This window comes from Myotis brandtii, unplaced genomic scaffold (genome assembly GCF_000412655.1).
Source record: "Myotis brandtii unplaced genomic scaffold, ASM41265v1 scaffold1950, whole genome shotgun sequence".
Taxonomy (NCBI): domain Eukaryota; kingdom Metazoa; phylum Chordata; class Mammalia; order Chiroptera; family Vespertilionidae; genus Myotis; species Myotis brandtii.
The window spans coordinates 12178-37082 of NW_005357272.1; the positions used below are offsets into that span (position 1 = coordinate 12178).

A 24905-nucleotide genomic window follows, 5' to 3' on the forward strand; every position below is an offset into this window, starting at 1 on the left:
ATCGTCTTTATTTCTAACAGTTTTAATCTAACTCACATAGTGTACTGAGCTCTATATAGTTGAATTTTTAAGGTTTTTAAGAAGTTTCCTTTAAAAACGCCAACTAATTAAACAGGAAATATAAATATAATCAGGATTTACTTCATTTCACAGCTTTCTAATGTCAGTTTTCAATGTGAAAACAGACGCACAGGTATTTAGGCTATATATACACGTATTTCTAGCAATTCATATACATTCCCATACAATTTCAGGTTCTATCATTTTGAATTCTAACAGTTTTAGTCTAACTCACATAGTGCTCTGAGCTCTATATACTTCAATTCTTAAGTTTTTAAGAACTTTACTTTAAAAATGGCAACTGATTTCACCCAAATTATAAATGTAAACACTATACTCATTATTTCACAGCTGTTTTAACTTGAGTTTTTTGTTTGAATTCTGCCCGACAGACATTAAGGCTCTATTAACAAGTGTTCCTGGTGTGTCATTTACATTTCTATACTATTCCAGGATCTATCGTTTTGAATTCTAACAGTTTTAATCTAACGGACATAGTGTTCTCAGCTCTATATACTAGAATTCTTAAGGTTTCTAAGAGGTTTCCTTTAAAAACGCCAACTTATTGAACCGGAAATATAAATGTAATCAGGATATTCTTCATTTCCCAGCTGATTGAACGTCAGTTTTCAGTTTGAACACTGACCCACAGATATTAAGGCTCTATTTAAGGTATTCCTAGCATTTCAGATACATTCCATACAATTCCAAATTCTATCATTTTGAATTCTAACAGTTTAAATCTAATTCACATAGTGTTCTGAACTATATAAGATGGAATTCTGAAGCTTTTTAAGACGTTTCCTGTAAAAACGCCAACTAATTGAACCCGAAGTGTAAATGTAAACACAATACTCCTCGTCTCAAAGCTGTATTAACGTGAATTTTCTGTTTGAACACTGCCCCACAGACATTAAGGCTCTACAGGTGTTCCTGGCTTGTCATATACTTTCTTATAAAATTTCCGGTTCTATCATTTTGAATTCTAACCATTTTAATCTAACTCACATAGCGTTCTGAGCTCTATATACTTGAATTCTTAAGGTTTTTAAGAAGTTTTCTTTAAGAAAGCCAACTAATTGAACCGTAAATATGAATGTAATTAGTATATTCTTCATTTCACAGCTTTTTGTATATCAATTTTCAGTTTGAACACTGACCCACACATATTAAGCTTCTATATACAGCTATTCCTTGCGTTTCAGATACATTCTAATACAATTCCAGTTTCTATCATTTTGAATTCTAAGAGTTTTAATCTAACTCACATAATGTTCTGAGCTCTATATACTTGAATTCTTAAGGTTTTTAAGAAGTTTCCTTTTAAACGCCAACTAATTGAACCTGAAACATAAATTTAATCAGGATATTCTTCATTTCACAGCTGTTTTAACGTCAGTTTTCAGTTTAAACTACCTCACAGATATTAAGGCTCTATTTAGGTGTGTTCCTGGCGTTTCATATACTTTTCTATACAATTCCAGGTTCTATCATTTTGAATTCTATCAGTGTTAATCTAACTGACATAGTGTTCTGAGATCTATATACTTGAATTCTTAAAAGTTTTTAAGTTTTTCATAACAACGCCAACTAGTTAAACCAGAAACATAAATGGAATCAGGATATTCTTCATTTCACAGCTGTTTGAATGTGAGTTTTCTGTTTCAACACTGCCCAACAGACACTAAGGCTCTATTTACATGTATTCCTGGCGTGTCCTATACTTTCCTATACAATTCCTGGTTCTATCATTTTGAATTCTAAGAGTTTTAATCTAACTCACATAGTGATGTGCTCTCTATACATTTGAATTCATAAGGTTTTTAACAAGTTTCCTTTTAAAACGCCAACTAATTGAACCTGAAATATAAATGTAATCAGGATATTCTTCATTTCACAGCTGTTTGACGTCAGTTTTCAGTTTGAACACTACCCCACATATAATAAGGCTCTATTTACACGTGTTCCTGGCGTGTCATCTACTTTACTCTACAATTCCAGGTTCTATCATTTTGAATTCTAACAGTTGTAACCTAATGCACATAGTGTACTGAGCTCTATAAACTTGAATTCTTAATGTTTTTAAGAAATTTTCTGTAAATACGCCAACTAATTAAACCGGAAACATAAACGTAATCGGGATATTCTTCATTTCACAGCTGTTTGAAGGTGAGTTTAGTTTGAACAGTGCCCAGCATTCACTACGGCTCTATTTACATGTGTTCATGGGTTGTCATGTACTTTCCTATACAATTTAAGGTTCTATCATTTTGAATTCTAACAGTTTTTATGAAACTCATATAGTGTTCTGAGGTCTATATACTTGAATTCTTAAATTTTTTAAGAGATTTTCGATAAAAACGCCAACTAGTTAAACCGGAAACATAATGTAATCAGGATATTCTTCATTTCACAGCTGTTTGAATGTGAGTTCAGATTGAACACTGCCCAGCAGACACTAAGGCTCTATTGACAGGTGTTCCTGGCGTGTCATTTACTTTCCCATAGAATTCCAGGTTCTATTATTTTGAATTCTAACAGTTTTAATCTCGCTCACATAGTGTTCTGAGCTCTATATACATGATTTCTTAAAATTTTTATGAAATTATACATAAATGCCAATTAGTTCAACCGGAAACATAAATGTAATGAGGATATTCTTCATTTCACAGCTGTTTTAAAGTGAGTTCAGTTTGAACTGCCCAGCAGACACTAAGGTTTTATTTATATGTGTTCATGGAATGACATATACTTTCCTATACAATTCCAGGTTCTATCATTTTGAATTCTAACAGTTTTAATCTAACTCACATAGTGTTCTGAGCTCTATATACATGATTTCTTAATGTTTTTAAGAATTTGTCCATAAAGACGTCAATTAGTTAAACCGGTAACATAAATGTAATCAGGATATTCTTTATTTCACAGCTGTTTTAACGTGAGTTCAGTTTCAAACTGCCCAGGAGACACTCAGGCTCTATTTACATGTATTTCCTGGCATGTCATATGCATTCCTATGCAATTCCAGGGTCTATCATTTTGAATTCTAACAGTTTTTATGAAATTCATATAGTGTCTGGACTCTATTTACTTGAATTCATAAAATTTTTAAGATGTTCTCCATTTAAACGCCAACTAATTAAACCGGAAATATAAATGTAATCAGGATATTCTTCATTTCACAGCGGTTTTAACGTGAGTTTTCTTTTTGAACACTGCCCAACAGACTCTAAGGTTCTATTTCCATGTGTTTCTGGAGTGTCATATACTTTCCTTTTTAATTCCAGATTCTGTCATTTTGAATTCTAACAATTTTAATCTAACTCACTTATTGTTAAGAGCTCTATATACATGAATTCTTAAGGTCTTTAAGAAGTTTCCTTTAAAAAGCCAACAAATTGAACCCGAAACATAAATGTAATCAGGATATTCTTCATTTCACAGCTGTTTGAACGTGAGTTTTCTTTTTGAACACTGACCAACAAACACTAAGGCTCTATTTACATGTGTTTCTTGCTTGTCATATAGTTTCCTATACAATTCCAGGTTCTATTATTTTGAATTCTAACAGTTTTAATCTCACTCACATAGTGTTCAGAGCTCTATGTACTTGAATTCTTAAAGTTTTTAAGAAGGTTTCCATAAAAACGCCTACTAGATAAACCGGACATATAAATGTAATCAGGATATTCCTCATTTCACAGCTGTTTGAACGTGAGTTCAGTGTGAACACTGCCCAACAGACTCTAATTATATGATACTCCAGAAACACATGGAAATGGAGTCTTAGTGTCTGTGCGGCAGTGTTCAAACTGAACTCACGTTCAAACAGCTGTGAAATGAAGAATATCCTGATTACATTTATGATTCAGGTTTAACTAGTTGTCGATTTTATGAAAAGCAACTTAAATCCTTTATGAATTCAATTATATAGAGCTCAGAACACTATGAGAGTTAGATTAAAACTGTTATAATTCAAAATGATATAATCTGGAATTGTATAGGAAAGTGGATGACACACCAGAAAAACATGTAAATAGAGCATTAGTGTCAGCAGGGCAGTGTTCCAACTGAACTCATGTTCTAGCACCTGTGAAAGTTGAGGATACTAATTCCATTTATACTTCCAGTTTAATGAGATTGCTTTTTTAAAGGAACCTGCTTCCAACAATTAAGAATTCAAGGGAATAGAACGCAGATCACAATGTGAGTTAGATTAAAACTCTTGGAGTTCAAAAGGATCGAACTTGGAATCCTATATAATGTGTACGAAACAGAGTATATGTAAATAGAGCGGTTTTTCTGTGAGCAGTGTTCAACCTGAAAAGTCATGTTCAATAAGCTTTGATTGTTGAGGACACTGATTAGATTTATACTTCCGGTTTAGTGAAATGCCTTCTTTAAAGGAACCTGCTTCCAACCCTTAAGAATTCAATTTTATACATCCTAGAACACTATGTGAGTTAGATTAAAACTCTTGGAATACAAAAGAATCAAACCTGACATTGTAAAAACATGTGTATGAAACACTAGCAGTACATGTAAATAGAGCCTTCATGTCAGTGGGGAAGAGTTCAACCTGAAAACTCACTTTCAAACTGCTATGAAAGTTGAAGATTCTGCTTACATTTATACTTCTGGATTAATGAGATGGCTTTTTAAAGGAACCTGCTTCCAACCCTTAAGAATTCTAGTGTATAGAATTAAGAACACTATGTGAGTTAGATTAAAACTCTTGGAATTCAATATGATTGAACCTGGAATCTTAAAAAATGTGTACGAAACGCAAGGAGTACATGTATATAGAGCCGTCTTGTCTGTGGGGCAGAGTTCAACCTGAAAAATCACATTCAAACAGCTGTGAAAGTCGAGGATTCTGATTCCATTTATACTTCCGTTATAATGAGATGGCTTTTTAAAGGAACCTGCTTCCAACAATTAAGAATTCAAGTGTATTGAGCTCTGAACCCATGTGAGTTAAACTCTTAGAATACAAAAGAATCGAAACTGAAATTGTATAAATATGTGTAGAAACGCTAGTAAATAGAGCAATCTAGTCTGTGGGGCAGAGTTCAACCCTAAAACACATATTAAAACAGCTGTGAAAGTCGAGGTTTCTGATTTCATTTATACTTCTGGTTTAATGAGATGGCTTTTTAAAACGAACCTGCTTCCAACAATTACGAATTCAAGTGTATAGGATTCTGAAAACTATGTGAGTTAGAATAAACCTCTTGGAATTTAAAATTACTGAACCTGGAATCTTATAAAATGTGTACGAAACCCTAGGAGTACATGTAAATAGAGACGTCTTGTCTGTGGGGAAGAGTACACCCTGAAAAATCACATTCAAACAGCTGTGAAATTTGAGGATTCTGATTCCATTTATACATCTGGTTTAATGAGATGGCTTTTTAAAGGAAACTGCTTCCAGTCCTTAAGAGTTCAAGTGTATAGCGCTCAGAACCCTATGTGAGTTAGATTAAAACTCTTATAATTCAAAAGGATCGAACCTGAAATTGTATAAAAATGTGTATGAAACCCTAGGAATACCTGTAAGTAGAGCCGTCATGTCTGTGGGGCAGAGTTCAACCTGAAATCTCACATTCAAACAGCTGTGAAATTCGAGGATTCTGATTCCATTTATACTTTGGGTTTAATGAGATGGCTTTTTTAAAGGAAGCTGCTTCCAACAATTAAAAATTCAAGTGTATAGAACTCAGAACACTATGTGACTTAGAGTAAAACTCTGGGAATTCAAAATGATTGACCCTGGAATTTTATAAAATGTGTACGAAATGCTAGGAGTACAGGTAAATAGAGCCTTCATGTCTGTGGGGCAGTGTTCAACCTGAAATCTCACGTTCAAACACCTGTGAAAGTTGAGGATACTGCTTCCATTTAAACTTCCGGTTTAATAAGATGGCTATTTTAAAGGAACCTGCTTCCAGTCGTTAAGAATTCAAGTGTATTGAGCTATGAACCCATGTGAGTTAGATTAAAACTCTTATAATTCAAAAGGATCGAACCTGAAATTGTATAAAAATGTGTATGAAACGCAAGGAATACATGTAAATAGAGCCGTCTTGTCTGTGGGGCAGAGTTCAACCTGAAAACTCGCATTCAAACGGCTGTGAAAGTCGAGGGTTCTGATTCCATTTATACTTCCAGTTTAATGAGGTGGCTTTTTTAAAGGAACCTGCTTCCAACAATTAAAAATTCAAGTGTATAGAACTCAGAACACTATGTGAGTTAGATTAAAACTCTTGGAATTCAAAATGATTGAACCTGGAATCTTATAAAATGTGTACGAAGTGCTAGGAGTACATGTACCAAGAGCCATCTTGTCTATGGGGCAGAGTTCAACCTGAAAACTCACATACTCACATTCAAACAGCTGTGAAAGTGGAGGATTCTGATTCAATTTATACTTCCGGTTTAATAAGATGGCTTTTTTAAAGGAACCTGCTTCCAACCCTTAAGAATTAAAGTTTATTGAGCTCTGAACCCTATGTGAGTTAGATTAAAACTCTTGGAGTTCAAAAGTATCGAACCTGAAATTGTATAAAAATGTGTAGAAATGCTAGCAATATGTGTAAATAGAGCCTGATTGTCTGTGGGACAGAATTCAACCTGAAACCTCACATTCAAACAGGTGTGAAAGTCGAGGATTCTGATTCCATTTATAGTTCCGGCTTAATGAGATGGTTTTTTTTAAAGGAACCTGCTTCCTACAATTAAGAATTGAAGAGTATAGAGCTCAGAAGCCTATGTGAGTTAGATTAAAACACAGAATTCAAAAGGATCAAACCTAAAATTGTATAAAAATGTGTATGAAACTCTAGGAATACATGTATATTGAGCCTACATGTCTGTGGGGCAGTGTTCAACCTGAAAGCTCACATTCACAGAGCTGGGAAAGTGGAGCATTCTGATTCCAAGTATACTTCCTGTTTAATGAGATGGCTTTTTTAAAAGAACCTGCTTACAAAAATTAAGAATTCAAGTGTATAGAACTCAGAACACTATGTGAGTTAGATTAAAACTTGGATTTTAAAATGATTGAACCTGGAATCTTATAAAATGTGTACGAAACGCTAGGAGTACATGTAAATAGACCCTTCATGTCTGTGGGGCAGTGTTCAACCTGAAAGGTCACGTTCAAACACCTGTGAAAGTTGAGGATAGTGATTCTATTTATACTTCCGGTTTAATGAGATGGCTATTTTAAAGGAACCTGATTTCATCCAATAAGAATTCATGTGTATTGAGCTCTGAACCTTATGGGAGTTAGATTAAAACTCTTAGAATTCAAAAGGATCGAACCTGAAATTGTATAAAAATGTGTATGAAACGCAAGGAATACATGTAAATAGTTGTCTGTGGAGCGAGTTCAACCTGAAAACTCATGTTCAAACACCTGTGAAAGTTGAGGATACTGATTCCATTTTATAATTCCGGTTCAATGAATTGGAGTTTTTTAAGGAAAGAGGTTAAAACCCTGAAGACTTCAAGTCTATAGAGCTCAGAACACTATGTGAATGTGGTTATTAGTCTAAAACTTGGATTTTAAAATGATTGAACCTGGAATCTTATAAAATGTGTACGAAACGCTAGGAGTACATGTAAATAGACCCTTCATGTCTGTGGGGCAGTGTTCAACCTGAAAGGTCACGTTCAAACACCTGTGAAAGTTGAGGATAGTGATTCTATTTATACTTCCGGTTTAATGAGATGGCTATTTTAAAGGAACCTGATTTCATCCAATAAGAATTCATGTGTATTGAGCTCTGAACCTTATGGGAGTTAGATTAAAACTCTTAGAATTCAAAAGGATCGAACCTGAAATTGTATAAAAGTGTGTATAAAAAGCTAGCAATACATGTTGATAGAGCCGTGTTGTCTGTGGAGCGAGTTCAACCTGAAAACTCATGTTCAAACACCTGTGAAAGTTGAGGATACTGATTCCATTTATACTTCCCATTTAATAAGATGGCTTTTTTAAAGGAACCTGCTTCCAGCCTTTAAGAATTCATGTGTATTGAAATTTGAACCCTATGTGAGTTAGATTAAAACTTTTAGAATTCAAATGGATGGAACTTGAAATTGTATAAAAATGGGTATGAAACAAGAGGAATACGTGTAAATAGAGCCGTCTTGTATGAGGAGCAGAGTTCAAACTGAAAACTCACATTCAAACAGCTGTGAAAGTGGAGGATTCTGATTCCAAGTATACTTGCGGTTTAATGAGATGGCTTTTTTAAAAGAACCTGCTTCCAAAAATTAAGAATTCAAGTGTATAAACTCAGAACACTCTGTGAGTTAGATTAAAACTTGGAATTTAAAATGATTGAATTTGAAATCTTATAAAATGTGTACGAAATGCTAGGAGTACATGTACATAGCCCCTTCATGTCTGTGGGGCAGTGTTCAACCTGAAAGCTCACATTCAAACACCTGTGAAAGTTGAGGATACTGATTTCATTTACACTTCCCATTTAATAAGATGGCTTTTTTAAAGGAACCTGCTTCCAGCCTTTAAGAATTCATGTGTATTGAAATTTGAACCCTATGTGAGTTAGATTAAAACTTTTAGAATTCAAATGGATGGAAACTGAAATTGTATAAAAATGGGTATGAAACCAGAGGAATACGTGTAAATAGAGCCGTCTTGTCTGTGGGGCAGCGTTCAACCTGAAAACTCACATTCAAACAGCTGTGAATGTCCAGGATTCTGATTCCATTTATACTTTCGGTTTAATGAGATGGCTTTTTTAAAGGAACCTGCTTCCAACAATTTAGAATTCAAGTGTATAGAACTCAGAACACTATGTGAGTTTGTTTAAAACTCTTGGAATTCAAAATAATTGAACCTGGAATCTTATAAAATGTGTACGAAACGCTAGGAGTACATGTAAATAGATCCGTCTCGTTTGTGGGGCAGAGTTCAACCTGAAAACTCAAATTCAAACAGCTGTGAATGTGGAGTATTCTGATTCTAATCATACTTTCGGTTTAATGAGAAGGCCTTTTTAAAGGAACCTGCTTCCAACAATTAAGAATTTAAGTGTATAGAGCTCTGAACCCTATGTGAGTTAGATTAAAACTCTTGGAATTCAAAAAAATCGAACCTGAAATTCTAAAAATATGTATGATACTCTAGGAATACTTGTAAATAGAGCAGTCTTGTCTGTGGGGCAGAGTTCAACCTGAAAACTCACCTTTAAACAGCTGTGAAAGTCAAGGATTCTGATTCCATTTATGCTTCGGGTTTAATGAGATGGCTTTTTTTTAAAGGTACCTGCTTCCAACATTTAAGAATTCAAGTGTATAGAACTCAGAACACTATGTGAGTTAGATTAAAACTCTTGGAATTCAAAATGATTGAACCTGGAATCTTATAAAGTGTGTAAGAAACGATAGGAGTACATGTAAATATAGCCTTCATGTCTGTGGGGCAGTGTTCAACCTGAAAGCTCACATTCAAACACCTGTGAATGTTGAGGATACTGATTCCATTTATACTTCCGGTTTAATAAGATGGCTTTTTAAAAGGGACCTGCTTCCAACCCTTAAGAATTCAAGTGTATTGACCTCCAAACCCTATGTGAGTTAGATTAAAATTCTTACAATTCAAAAGATCAAACATGGATTCCTATAAAATGTGTATGAAACGCTTGGAATATGTGTAAATAGAGCTGTCTTGACTGTGGGATAGAGTTCAACCTGAAAACTCACATTCAAACAGCTGTGAAAGTCGTGGATTTTGATTCCATCAATACTTCCGGTTTAAAGATATGGCTTTTTAAAGGAACCTGCTTCAAACAATTAAGAATTCAAGTGTATTGAGCTATGAACCCTATGTGAGTTAGATTAAAACTATTAGAATTCAAAAAGATAGAACCTGAAATTGTATAAAAATGTGTCGGAAACGCTATGAATACTTGTAAATAGAGCTGTCTTGTCATTGTGGCTGAGTCCAACCTGAAAACTCACATTCAAACAGCTGTGGAAGTGGAGGATTCTGATTCCATTTATACTTCCGGTTTAATGAAATGGCTTTTTTAAAAGAACCTGCTCCCAACAATTAAGAATTTAAGTGTATAGAGCTCAGAACACTATGTGAGTTAGATTAAAACTCTTGTAATTCAAAATGATCGAACCTGGAATCTTATAAAATGTGTACAAAACGCTAGGAGTATATGTAAATAGAGCCTTCATGTCTGTGGTTCAGTGTTCAACCTGAAAGGTCATGTACAAACACCTGTGAAAGTTGAGGATACCGATTCCCTATATACTTCTGGTTTAATAAGATGGCTTTTTTAAAGTAACCTGCTTCCAACCCATTAGAATTTAAGTGTGTTTAGCTCCGAACCCTTTGTGAGTTAGATTAAAACTCTTAGAATTCAAAAGGATCAAACCTGAAATCGTATAAAAATGTATAAGAAAGGCTGTGAATACGTGTATATAGAGCCGTCTTGTCTGTGTGGCTGAGTTCAACCTGAAAACTCATATTCAAACAGCTGTGAAAGTCGAGGATTCTGATTCCATTTATACTTCCGGTTTAATAAGATGGCTTTTTAAAAGGAACCTGCTTCCAACAATTAAGAATTGAAGTGTATAGAGCTCCGAACCCTATGTGAGTTAGATTAAACTCTTAGAATGAAAAAGGATCGAACCTGAAATTGTATAAAAATGTGTATGAAACACTAAGAATACGTGTAAATTGAGCTTTCATGTCTGTGGGGCAGTGTTCAATCTGAAAGCTCACATTCAAACACCTGTGAAAGTTGAGGATACTGATTCCATTTATACTTCCGGTTTAATATGATGTCTTTTTTAAAGGAAGCTGATTCCAGCCCTTAAGAATTCATGTGTATTGAGCTCCTAACCCTATGTGAGTTAGATTAAAACTCTTAGAATTCAAAAGGAGCGAATCTGAAATTCTATAAAATGTGTATGAAATGCTAGGAATACATGTAAATCGAGCCGTCTTGTATGTGGGGCAGAGTTCAAACTGAAAACTCACATTCCAACAGCTGTGAATGTCTAGGAGTCTGATTCCATTTATAGTACCGGTTTAATGAGATGGCTTTTTTAAAGGAACTTGCTTCCAACAATTAAGAATTCAAGTGTATAGAACTCAGAACACTAGGTGAGTTAGGTTAAAACTCTTGGAATTCAAAATGATTGAACCTGAATCTTATAAAATATGTACAAAACACTGGGAGTACATGTAAATAGAGCCGTCTTGTCTGTGGGGCAGAGTTCAACCTGAAAACTCAAATTCACAGAGCTGTGAAAGTGGAGGATTCTGATTCCAAGTATACTTCTGGTTTAATGAGATGGCTTTTTTAAAAGAACCTGATTCCAGCCCTTAAGAATTGAAGTGTATAGAGCTCAGACCCCTATGTGAGTTAGATTAAAACTCTTAGAATTCAAAAGGATCGAACCTGAAATTGTATAAAAGTGTGTATAAAAAGCTAGCAATACATGTTGATAGAGCCGTCTTGTCTGTGGGGCAGAGTTCAACTTGAAAACTCACATTGAAACAGCTGTGAAAGTGGAGGTTTCTGATTCCAAGTATACTTCTGGTTTAATGAGATGGCTTTTTTTTTTAAAGGAACCTGCTTTCTACAATTAAAAATTGAAGTGTATATAGCTCAGAACCCTATGTGAGTTATTTAAAACTTAGAATTCAAAAGGATCAAACCTGAAATTGTATAAAAATGTGTACGAAATGCTAGGAATAGGTGTAAATAGAACCGTCTTGTCTGTGGGGCAGTGTTCAACCTGAAAACCCACTTTAAAATGGCTGTGAAAGTCGAGGATTCTGATTCCATTTATATATCCGGTTTAATTAGATAGGTTTTTTAACGGCATCTGCTTCCAACAATTAAGAATTCAAGTGTATAGAACTCAGAACACTCTGAGTTAGATTAAAACTCTTGGAATTCAAAATGATTGAAACGGGAATCTTATAAAGTGTGTAAGAAATGCTAGGAGTACATACAAATAGAGCCGTCCTGTCTGTGGGCAGAGTTCAACCTGAAAACTCACATTCAAACAGCTGTGAAAATTCGAAGATTCTGATTTCATTTATACTTCCGATTTAATGAGATGGCTTTTTTAAAGGAACCTGCTTCCAACAATTAAGAATTCAAGTGTATAAAACTCAGAACACTATGTGACTTAGATTAAAACTCTTAGAATAAAAAAGGATCGAACCTGATATTGTATAAAAATGTGTATGAAACCCTAGGAATATGTTTATATTGAGCCTTCATGTCTGTGGGGCAGTGTTCAACCTGAAAGCTCAAGTTCAAACACCTGGGAAAGTTGAGGATACTGATTCCATTTATACTTCCGATTTAATGAGATGGCTTTTTTAAAGGAACCTGCTTCCAACAGTTGAGGATTCAAGTGTATAGACTCAGAACACTATGTGTGTTAGATTAAAACTCTTGTAATTCAAAATGATTGAACGTGGAATCTTATAAAATGTATAAGAAACGCTAGGAGTACATGTAATTAGAGCCTTCGTTTCTGTGGGGCAGTGTTCCATCTGAAAGCTCACCTTCAAACAGCTGTGAAAGTGGAAGTTTCTGATTCTAATTATAGTTCCGTTTTAATGAGATGGCTTTTTTAAAAGAATCACCTTCCAAAAATTAAAAATTGTAGTGTATAGATTTCCAAGCCCTATGTGAGTTAGATTAAAACTCTTAGAATTCAAAGCATCAAATGTGAAATTTTATAAAAATGTGTATGAAAAAGCTAGGAATACGTGTAAATAAAGCATTCTTGTCTGTGGGGCAGAGTTTAACCTGAAAACTCACATTCAAACAGCTGTTATAGTGGAAAATTCTGATTCTATTTTCACTTCCGGTTTAATGAGATGGCTTTTTTAAAAAAACCCGCTTACAACAAGTAAGAATTCAAGTGTATAGAACACAGAACACTATGTGACTTAGATTAAAACTCTTGGAATTCAAAATGATTGAACTTTGAATCGTATAAAACGCGTACGAAACATTAGGAGTACATGTTAATAGAGCCTTCAGGTCTGTGGGGCAGTGTTCAACCTGAAAGCTCAGGTTCAAGCACCTGTGAAAGTTGAGGATACTGATTCCGTTTATACTTCCGATTTAATAAGATGGCTTTTTGAAGGGAACCTGCTTCCTACCCAAAAGAATTCAAGTGTATTGAGCTTCGAAACCTATGTGAGTTAGATTAAAACTCTTAGAACTCAAAAGGATCGAATCTGAAATTGTATAAAAATGTGTATGAAATGCTAGGAATACGTGTAAATAGAGCCATCTTGTCTGTGGGGCAGAGTTCAACCTGAAAACTCACATTCAAGCAGCTGTGAAAGTGGAAGATTCTGATTCCATTTATACTTCTGATTTAACGAGATGGCTTTTTTAAAGGAACCTGCTCCCAACAATTAAGGATTCAAGTGTATAGAACTCAGAACACTATGTGAGTTAGATTAAAACTCTTGTAATTCAAAATTATTGAACCTGGAATCTCATAAAATGTATAAGATATGTTAGGAGTACAGGTAAATAGAGCCTTCATGTCTGTGGGGCAGTGTTCAACCTGAAATCTCACGTTCAAACACCTGTGAAAGTTGAGGATCCTGATCCCATTTATACATCCGGTTTACTAAGATGGCTTTTTTAAAGGAACCTGCTTCCAACAATTAAATTGAAGTGTAATGAGCTCCGAACCCTATGTGAGTTAGATTAAAACTCTAAGAATTCAGAATGATTGAACCTGGAATCTTATAAAATGTGTAGGAAACGCTAGGAGTACATGTAAATAGAGCCATCTTGTCTGTGGGGTAGAGTTCAACCTGAAAACTCACATTCAAACAGCTGTGAAAGTGGACAATTCTGATTCCAAGTATACTTCCGGTTTAATGAGATGGCTTTTTTAAAGGAACGTGCTTCCAACAATTAAGAATTGAAGTGTATAGAGCTCAGACCCCTATGTGAGTTAGATTACAACTCTTGGAATTCAAAAGTATCAAACCTAAAATTGTATAAAAATGTGTATGAAACGCTATGAATACGTGTAAACAGAGCCTTCTTGTCTGTGGGGCAGAGTTCAACCTGGAAACTCACATTCAAACAGCTGTGAAAATTCGAAGATTCTGATTTCATTTATACTTCCGATTTAATGAGATGGCTTTTTTAAAGGAACCTGCTTCCAACAATTAAGAATTCAAGTGTATAAAACTCAGAACACTATGTGACTTAGATTAAAACTCTTAAAGTATCAAACCTAAAATTGTATAAAAATGTGTATGAAACGCTATGAATACGTGTAAACAGAGCCTTCTTGTCTGTGGGGCAGAGTTCAACCTGGAAACTCACATTCAAACAGCTGTGAAAATTCGAAGATTCTGATTTCATTTATACTCTTCCGATTTTGAGATGGCTTTTTTAAAGGAACCTGCTTCCAACAGTTGAGGATTCAAGTGTATAGACTCAGAACACTATGTGTGTTAGATTAAAACTCTTGTAATTCAAAATGATTGAACGTGGAATCTTATAAAATGTATAAGAAACGCTAGGAGTACATGTAATTAGAGCCTTCGTTTCTGTGGGGCAGTGTTCCATCTGAAAGCTCACCTTCAAACAGCTGTGAAAGTGGAAGTTTCTGATTCTAATTATAGTTCCGTTTTAATGAGATGGCTTTTTTAAAAGAATCACCTTCCAAAAATTAAAAATTGTAGTGTATAGATTTCCAAGCCCTATGTGAGTTAGATTAAAACTCTTAGAATTCAAAGCATCAAATGTGAAATTTTATAAAAATGTGTATGAAAAGCTAGGAATACGTGTAAATAAAGCATTCTTGTCTGTGGGGCAGAGTTTAACCTGAAAACTCACATTCAAACAGCTGTTATAGTGGAAAATTCTGATTCTATTTTCACTTCCGGTTTAATGAGATGGCTTTTTTAAAAAAACCCGCTTACAACAAGTAAGAATTCAAGTGTATAGAACCCAGAACAAAATATGTTAGATTAAAACTCTTGGAATACAAAATGATCAAACCTGGAATCCTATAATATGTGTATGAAAGACTAGGAGAACATGTAAATAGAGCCTTCATTTCTGTGGGCAGTGTTCAACCTGAAAACTAACGTTCAAACAGCTGTGAAAGTTGAGGATACTGATTCCATTTATACTTCCGGTTTAATGAGTTGGCTTTTTTAAAGGAGCCTGCTTCCAACCCTTAAGAATTCAAGTGTATAGAGCTCAGAACACTATGTGAGTTAGATTAAAACTCTTAGAATTCAAAAGTATCGAACCTGAAATTATATGAAAATGTTTATGAAACGCTAGGTGTACATGTAAATATAGCCAACATGTCTGTGAGGCAGAGTTCATCCTGAAAACACACCTTCAAACAGCTGTGAAAAGGCAAGGATAGTGATTCCATTTATACTTCCGGTTTAATGAGATGGCTTTTTTTAGAAGCCTGGTTCCAACCCTTAAGAATTCAAGTGTATAGAGCTCAGAACACTATGTGATTAGATTAAAACTCTTGCAATTCAAAAGGATAGAAGCAGAAATTGTATAAAAATGTTTATGAAACATTAGGAGTACATGTAGATAGAGCCTTCATGTCTGTAGGGCAGTGTTCAACCTGAAAACTCACGTTCAAACAGCTCTGAAAGTTGAAGATAATGATTCAATTTATACTTCCGATTTAATGAGATGGCTTTTTTCAAGGAACCTGCTTCCAACCCTTAAGAATTCAAGTGTATAGAGCTTAGAACACTATGTGAGTTAGAATAAAACTCTTAGAATTCAAAAGGTTAGAACCTGAAATTGTATAAACATGTGAATGAAACACTAGGAGTACATGTAAAAAGAGCCTTCATGTCTGTGGGGCAGTGTTCAACCTCCAAACTCACGTTCAAACAGCTGTGATAGTTGAGGATACTGATTCCATTTATACTTCCAGTTTAATGAGATGGCTTTTTTAAAGGAACCTGCTTCCAACAAAGAAGAATTCAAGTGTATAGAACTCAGAACCCTATGTGAGTTAGATAAAACTCTTAGAATTCAAATGATCGAACTTGAAATTGTATAAAAATGTGTATGAAAGGCTAGGAATACATGTATATAAAGCCGTCATGTCTGTGGGGCAGAGTTCAACCTGAAAGCTCACATTCAAACACCTGTGAAAATTGAGGATACTGATGCCATTTATACTTCCGGTTTTATAAGATGGCTTTTTTAAAGGTACCTGCTTCCAACCCTTAAGAATTCAAGTGTATAGAACTTTGAACCCTATGTGAGTTAGATTAAAATTCTTTGAATTCAAAATGATTGAACCTTGAATATTATAAAATGTGCATGAAACGCAAGGACTACATTGAAATATAGCCTTCAGTTCTGTGGGGGCAGAGTTCAACCTTAAAACTCATCTTCAATCACCTGTGAAAGGGTGAGGATTGTGATTCCATTTATACTTCCGGTTTAATAAGACGGCTTTTTAAAAAGGAACCTGCTTCCAACCCTTAAGAATTCAAGTGTATAGAGCTCTGAACCCTATGTGAGTTAGATTAAAACTCTTAGAATTCAAAATGATAGAACCTGGAATTGTACAAGAAAGCATATGACACGCCAGGAACACATGTATATAGAGCCTTAGTGTCTGTGGGGCAGTGTTCAAACAGAAAATTCACGTTCAAACAGCAATGAAAATCGAGTATAGTGTTTATATTTGTGATCATGTTCATTCAGTAGCCCTTTTTAGAGGAAACATCTTAAAAACCGTAAGAATGCAAGTATATAGCGCACAGTACAATATATGAGTTAAATTAAAACTGTAACAATTCAAAATGATAGAGTCTGGAATTGTATATGAAAGACTATGAACAGGAACACATATAAATAGAGCCTTAATATCTTTTGGGCTGTGTTCAAACTGAACTACATTCAAACGGTTCTGAATTGAAGAATATCCGGATTAAATTTATGTTTCCGGTTGAACTAGTTGGCGTTTTTATGGAAAACTTCTTAAAGACTTTAAGATTTTAAGTATATAGAGATCAGAACACTATGTGAATGAGATTAAAACAGTTAGAATTCAAAATGATAGAACCTGGAATTGCATAGGAAAGTATATGACACGCCAGGAACACATGTAAATAGAGCCTCAGTGTCTTTTGGACGGTATTCAAACAGAACTCAGGTTCAAACAGCGGTGAAATGAAGAATATCCTTATTACATTTATGTTTCTGGTTTATCTAGTTGGCGTTTTTATGAAATATTCTTAAAAACGTTAAGAATTCAAGTATATAGAGCTCAGAACACTATGTGAGTTAGATTAAAACTGTTAGAATTCAAAATGATAGAACCAGGAATTGTATACGAAAGTATATGACACGCCAGGAACACATGTAAATAGAGCCTTAGTGTCAGCTGGGCAGTGTTCAAACTCAACTCACGTTCAAACAGCTGTGAAATGAAGAATATCCTGATTACATTTATGTTTCCGGTTGAACTAGTTGGCATTTTTATGGAAAACTTCTTAAAGACTATAAGAATTCAAGTATATAGAGCTCAAAACACTATGTGAGTGAGATTAAAATGGTTATAATTCAAAATGATAGAACCTGGAATTGTATAGGAAAGTATATGACACGCCAGGAACACATGTAAATAGAGCCTTAGTGTCTGTTGGGCAGTGTTCAAACAGAAAACTCACGTGAAAACAGCAGTGAAAAATGAGTATATTGTTTATATTTACGATTCATGCTTATTCAGTTGCCATTTTAAAGGAAACTTCTTAAAAACCTTATGAATTCAAGTATATAACACACAGTACACTATTTGAGTTATATTAAAACTGTTAGAATACAAAATGATAGAATCTGGAATTGTATAGGAAAGTATATGACAAGCCAAGAACACACGTTCATAGAGCCTTAGTGTTTGTGGGGCAGTTTTCAAACTGAACTCACGTTCAGCTTTGAAATATAGCATATCCTGATTACATTTATGTTTCCTGTTTAACTAGTTGGCTTTTTTTTGAAAACTTCTTAAAAACTTTAAAAATCCAAGTATATAGAGCTCATAACACTAAGTGAGCTAGATTAAAACTGTTAGAATTCAAAATGATACAACCTGGAATTGTATAGGAAAGTATATGACACGCCAGAACACATGTAAATAGAGCCTTAATGTTTGTTGGCAGTGTTCAATCTGAATTCACGTTCAAACAGCTGTGAAATGAAGAATATCCTGAATACATTCATGTTTCCGGTTTAATTAGTAGGCATTTTTATGGAAAACTTCTTAAAAACTTTAAGAATTCAATTATATAGAGCCCAGAATACTATGTGAGTTAGATTAAAACTGTGAGAATTCTAAATAATAGAATCTGGAATTGTATAGGAAAGTATATGACACACCATAAACATATGGAAATAGAGCCTTAGTGTCTGAGGGGCAGTGTTCAAACTGAACTCATGTTAAAACAGTGGTGAAAAACTACTATAGTGTTTATATTTATGATGCAGATTCAATCAGTTGCCGTAACATTTCTATGGCAGTGTTCAATCACCGAGGTTACTGGTAGAAGTGGTGAAATGACGAGAATTCGAACAATGTTCACAATTCCGGCAACAGAATTTGTCGTTTTCTTGAAGAAAGTACTTTAAAACACAAAGAATTTCTGTTTATAATGTTAAGCATTTGTGTATAAAGCCTTTAAATGATGATAAATCAGTTTATATTTACAATTGAGACTGAATAAGTTGGTGTTTTAGGAATAAAAAGTTTAATCCTAAAGATTCAAGTATATACTACTAAGAAATCTGTCTAATTGTGGTAAACTCTGAAACTACACAATGATACTCCCGAGAAATGATGAGGAACATGGAAGATACACCTGAAATTCAAGTAAATAGAGAAGTGACATCTCTATGGCTGTGTTCAATCACCGAGATTACAGGTAGAAAGCTGTGAAATGACGAGAATGCTGATAATGTTTACAATGCCGGCAAAGGAATTTGGTGATTTCTTGAAGAAAGTACTTTGAAAAATTAAGAATTTCTGTTTATAGAGCTCAGAATTTGAGTATAAAGCCTTTAAATGAGTATAATACTGTTTACATTTACAATTGTGGTGAAATTCATTGGGGTTTTTTGAATTAAACTGTTTACGTCCTGAAGATTCATGTATAAACTCCTAAGAAAAATTGCTAATTGTGGTAAATTTCTTAAAATACAGAATGATAGTCCCCGGAAGTGATTTGGAACATGTAAGAAACACTTGAAATTCAAGTAAATAGAGACGTTACATCTCTATGGCCCTGTACAATAACCAAGATTACAGGTAGAAAGCTGTGAAATGACGAAAATACTTATAATGTTTACAATTCCGGCAAGGGAATTAGGCATTTTCAGAAGAAAGTGTATTCAAACATTAAGAATTCCTGTTTATAGAGCTCAGAATTTGTGTTTACAGCCTTTAAATGACTAGAATACCATTTATCTTTACAAATGAGGCTGAATTAGTTGAGGATTTTGAAATAAACAGTTTAAGTCCTAAAGATTCATGTATATACTGCTAAGAAAACTGTCAAATTGTGGTAAAACACTTAAAATACACAATGATACTCCTGAAAAATGATTAGGAATGTGTAAGAAACACTTCAAATTCAACTAAATAAAGACAGAACATCCTTATGGCCGTGTCTAATAACCAAGATTACAGGGAGAAAGCTTTGAAATGATGAGAATACTGATGATGTTTAAAATTCTGGCAACGGAATTGGCGTTTTCAGAACGAAATGCTTTCAAACATTAAGAATTCCTGTTTATAGAGCTCAGAATTTCTGTATAAAGCCTTTAAATGATGAGAATACTGTTTATATTTACAATTGAGGGTGAATTGTTTGCGTGCTTTGAATATAACAGTTAAATCCTGAAGATTCTTGTATATACTGATAAGAAAACTGTCAAATTTGGCAAAACTCTTAAAATACACAATGATACTCGCGATAAATGATTAGGAACGTGTAAGAAAATCTAGAAATTCAAGAAAATAGAGACGTAACATCTCTATGGCCCTGTTCAATAACCAAGATTAAAGGTAGATAGCTGTGAAATGATGAAAATACTGATAATCTTAAGAATTCTGGCAAGGGAATTTGGTGTTTTCAGAAGAAAATGCTTTTGAACATTATGAAATCTTGTTTATAGAGTTCAGAATTTGAGAATAAAGCCTTAAATCCTGAAGATTCTTGTGTATACTGCTAAGAAAACTGTAAAAATGTGGTAAAACTCTTAAAATACACAATGATACTCCCGAAAAATGATTAGGAGTGTTAATAAACTCGAGACATTCAAGTAAATAGAGATGTAACATCTCTATGTTCGTGTTCAGTAACCAAGATTACAGGTAGAAAGTTGTGAAATGACGAGAATATTGATGTTTACAATTTCCGGCAACCGAATTTGGCGTGTTCTTGAAGAATGTACTTTGAAACATTAAGAATTTCTTTTTATAGAGTTCAGAATTTGTGTATAAAGCCTTTACATGACGAGAATACTGTTTATATTTACAACTGAGACTTAATTTTTGGCGTTCTTTGAATTAAATAGTATAAGTCATGAATATTCATGTATATACTGCCAAGAAAACTGTACAAATGTGGCAAAACACTTAAATACACGATGATACTTCCAGGAAATGATTAAGAACATACAAGAAACACTAGAAATTCAAGTTTATATTTACAATTGAGGCTGTATTCCTTGGCGTTTTTTCAATAAAACAGTTTATGTCCTGAAGATTCATGTATATACTGCTAAGAAAACTGTCTAATTGTGGCAAAACACTTAAAATACACAATGATACTCCCAAAAAATAATTAGCAACTTTTCAGAAACACTAGGAATTCAAGAAAATAGAGACGTAACATCTCTATGGCCCTGTTCAATAACCAAGATTACAGGTAGAAAGCTGTGAAATGACGAAAATACTGATAATGTTTAAAATTCCAGCAAGGGAATTTGGCCTTTTCAGAAGAAAATGATTTTAAACATTAAGAATTCCTGTTTATAGAGCTTAGAATTTCTGTATAAAGCCTTTAAATGACGAGAATACTGTTTATATTTACAATTGAGGCTGAAATGGTTGCGTGTTTTAAATAAACCAGTTGAATCCTGAAGATTCATGTATGTACTGCTAAGAAAACAGTCAAATTGTGGTAAAACTCTTAAAATACACAATGAAGCTCCAGGGAAATTATTAGGAACGTGTGAGAAACACTAGAAATTCTAGTAAATAGAGACTTAACACCTATAAGGCCCTGTCAGTAACCAAGATTACAGGTAGAAAGCTGTGAAATGACGAAAATACTGATAATGTTGGTAATTCTGGCAATGGAATTTGTCGAGTTCTTGAAGACTGTACTTTGAAATATGAAGAATTTCTTTTTATAGAGCTCAGAATTTGTGTATAAAGCCTTTACATGACGAGAATACTGTTTATATTTTCAATTCAGACTTAATTATTGGCGTTTTCTGAACTAAAGAGTATAAGTCCTGAAGATTCATGTATATACTGCTAAGAAAACTGACTAATTGTGGTAAAACACTTATAATACAGAAGGATACTCCAGAAAAATGATTAGGAATGTGTAAGAAACACTAGAAATTCAAGTAAATAGAGACGTAACATCTCTATGGCCGTGGTCAATAACCAAGATTACAGGTAGAAAGCTGTGAAATGCCGAAAATACTGATAATGTTTACAATTACGGCAATGGAATTTGGCTTTTTCAGAAGAAATTGCTTTCAAACATTAAGAATACCTTTTTATAGAGTTCAGAATTTGAGTATAAAGCCTTTAAATGCTAAGAATACTGTTTATATTTACAATTGAGGCTGAATTGGTTGCGCGCTTTGAATATAACAGTTAAATCCTCCTGAAGATTCTTGTATAGAATGCTAAGAAAACTGTCTATTTGTGGTAAAACACTTGAAATATACAATGATACTCCTGAAAAATGATTAGGACTGTGTAAGAAATACTTCAAATTAAACTAAATAGAGACGTAACATCTCTATGGTCGTGTTAAATAACCAAGATTACAAGAGGAAAGCTGTGAAATGACGAGAATACTGATAATGTTTACAATTCTGGCAATGGGACAGGTCTGTCTATATCGCTGCCATCTTGCTTCCTCCAGATTCTTGTATATACTGCTAAGAAAACTGTCAAATAGTGGTAAAACTCTTAAAATACACAATGATACTCCCGGGAAATGACTAGGAACGTATAAGAAAAACTAGAAATTCAAGTAAATAGAGATGTAACATCTCTATGGATCTGGTCAATAACCAAGATTACAGGTAGAAAGCTGTGAAATGACGAAAATACTTATAATGTTTAGAATTCCGGCAAGGGAATTTGGTGTTTTCAGAAGAAAATGCTTTTAAACATTAAGAAATCTTGTTTATAGAGTTCAGAATTTGAGTATAAAGCCTTTAAATGAAGTGAATACAGTTTATATTTACAATTGAGGCTGTATTCCTTGGCGTTTTTTGAATAAAACAGTTTATGTCCTGAAGATTCATGTATATACTGCTAAGAAAACTGTCTAATTGTGGTAAAACACTTAAAATACACAATGATACTCCTGAAAAATGATTAGGAACATTTAAGAAACACTAGAAATTCAAGAAAATAGAGACGTAACATCTCTACGGCCCTGTTCAATAACCAAGATTACACGTAAAAGCTGTGAAATGACGAAAATACTGATAATGTTTACAATTCCAGCAAGAAAATTTGGCTTTTTCAGAAGAAAATGATTTTAAACATTAAGAATTCTTGTTTATGGAGTCCAGAATTTGTCTATAAAGCCTTTAAATGATGAGAATACAGTTTATATTTACAATTGAGTCTGAATTGGTTGTGTGCTTTGAATATAATAGTTAAATCCTGAAGATTCTTGTATATACTGCTAAGAAAACTGTCATATTGTGGTAAAACTCTTTAAATACACAATTATACTCCTGGGAAATGATTAGGAACATGTATTAAACTCTAGAAATTCAAGTAAATAAAGATGTAACATCTCTATGGTCTTGTTCAATAACCAAGATTACAGGTAGGAAGCTGTGAAATGACGAGAATACTGATAATGTTTACAATTCCGGCAAGGGAATTTGGCATTTTCAGAAGAAAATGCTTTCAAACATTAAGAGTTCCTGCTAATAGAGCTCAGAATTTGTGAAAAAGCCTCCAAATGAAGAGAATACTATTTATATTTACAATTGAGACAGAATTCGTTGGTGTTTTTTGAATTAAACAGTATAAGTCATGAACAGTTCAATCCTGAAGATTCTTGTGTATACTGCTAAGAAAACTGTCAAATAGTGGTAAAACTCTTAAAATACACAATGATACCCCCGGAAATTGATTAGGAACCTGTAAGAAACACTAGATATTCAAGAAAATAGAGACATAACATCTCTATGGCCGTGTTCAATAACCAAGATTACAGGTAGAAAGCTGTGAAATGACGAAAATACTGATAATGTTTACAGTTCCGGAAATGAAATTTGGCTCTTACAGAAGAAAATGCTTAAAAACATTAAGAAATTCTGTTTATAGAGTTCAGAATTAGTGTATAAAGCCTTTAAATGATGAGAATACTGTTTATATTTGCAATTGAGGCTGAATTGGTTGCGTGCTTTGAATATAACAGTTATATCCTAAAGATTCTTTTACATACTGCTAAGAAAACTGTCAAATTGTTGGGAAACTCTTAAAATACACAATGATACTCCCAGGAAATGATTAGGAACGTGTATTAAACTCTAGATATTAATGTAACTGGAGATGTAACATCTCTATGGCCCTGTTCAATAACCATGATTACAGGTAGAAAGCTATGAAATGACAATACTTATAATGTTTACAATTCCGGCAAGGGAAATGGCGTTTCCTTGAAGAATGTACTTTGAAACATTAAGAATTTCTTTTTATACAGTTCAGAATTTGTTTATGAAGCCTTTAAATGACGAGAATACTGTTTACATTTGCAATTGAGGCTGAATTGGTTGCGTGCTTTGAATATAACAGTTATATCCTAAAGATTCTTTTACATACTGCTAAGAAAACTGTCAAATTGTTGGGAAACTCTTAAAATACACAATGATACTCCCAGGAAATGATTAGGAACGTGTATTAAACTCTAGATATTAATGTAACTGGAGATGTAACATCTCTATGGCCCTGTTCAATAACCATGATTACAGGTAGAAAGCTATGAAATGACAATACTTATAATGTTTACAATTCCGGCAAGGGAAATGGCGTTTCCTTGAAGAATGTACTTTGAAACATTAAGAATTTCTTTTTATACAGTTCAGAATTTGTTTATGAAGCCTTTAAATGACGAGAATACTGTTTACATTTGCAATTGAGGCTGAATTGGTTGCGTGCTTTGAATATAACAGTTATATCCTAAAGATTCTTTTACATACTGCTAAGAAAACTGTCAAATTGTTGGGAAACTCTTAAAATACACAATGATACTCCCAGGAAATGATTAGGAACGTGTATTAAACTCTAGATATTAATGTAACTGGAGATGTAACATCTCTATGGCCCTGTTCAATAACCATGATTACAGGTAGAAAGCTATGAAATGACAATACTTATAATGTTTACAATTCCGGCAAGGGAAATGGCGTTTCCTTGAAGAATGTACTTTGAAACATTAAGAATTTCTTTTTATACAGTTCAGAATTTGTTTATGAAGCCTTTAAATGACGAGAATACTGTTTACATAATGTTTACAA

The 24905-nt window shown here is 33.7% G+C and overlaps 1 long non-coding RNA gene across 1 annotated transcript; it reads right to left on the reverse strand.

Moving 5' to 3' along the window:
• Window positions 1-10523: 10523 nt before the first annotated feature.
• Window positions 10524-23651, reverse strand: LOC106725887. Its single transcript, XR_001361890.1, has 3 exons — window positions 23568-23651; window positions 11987-11989; window positions 10524-10537 (listed from the first exon to the last, which is right to left on the reverse strand). It is a non-coding gene; the product is annotated as an uncharacterized LOC106725887 (long non-coding RNA).
• Window positions 23652-24905: the final 1254 nt, after the last annotated feature.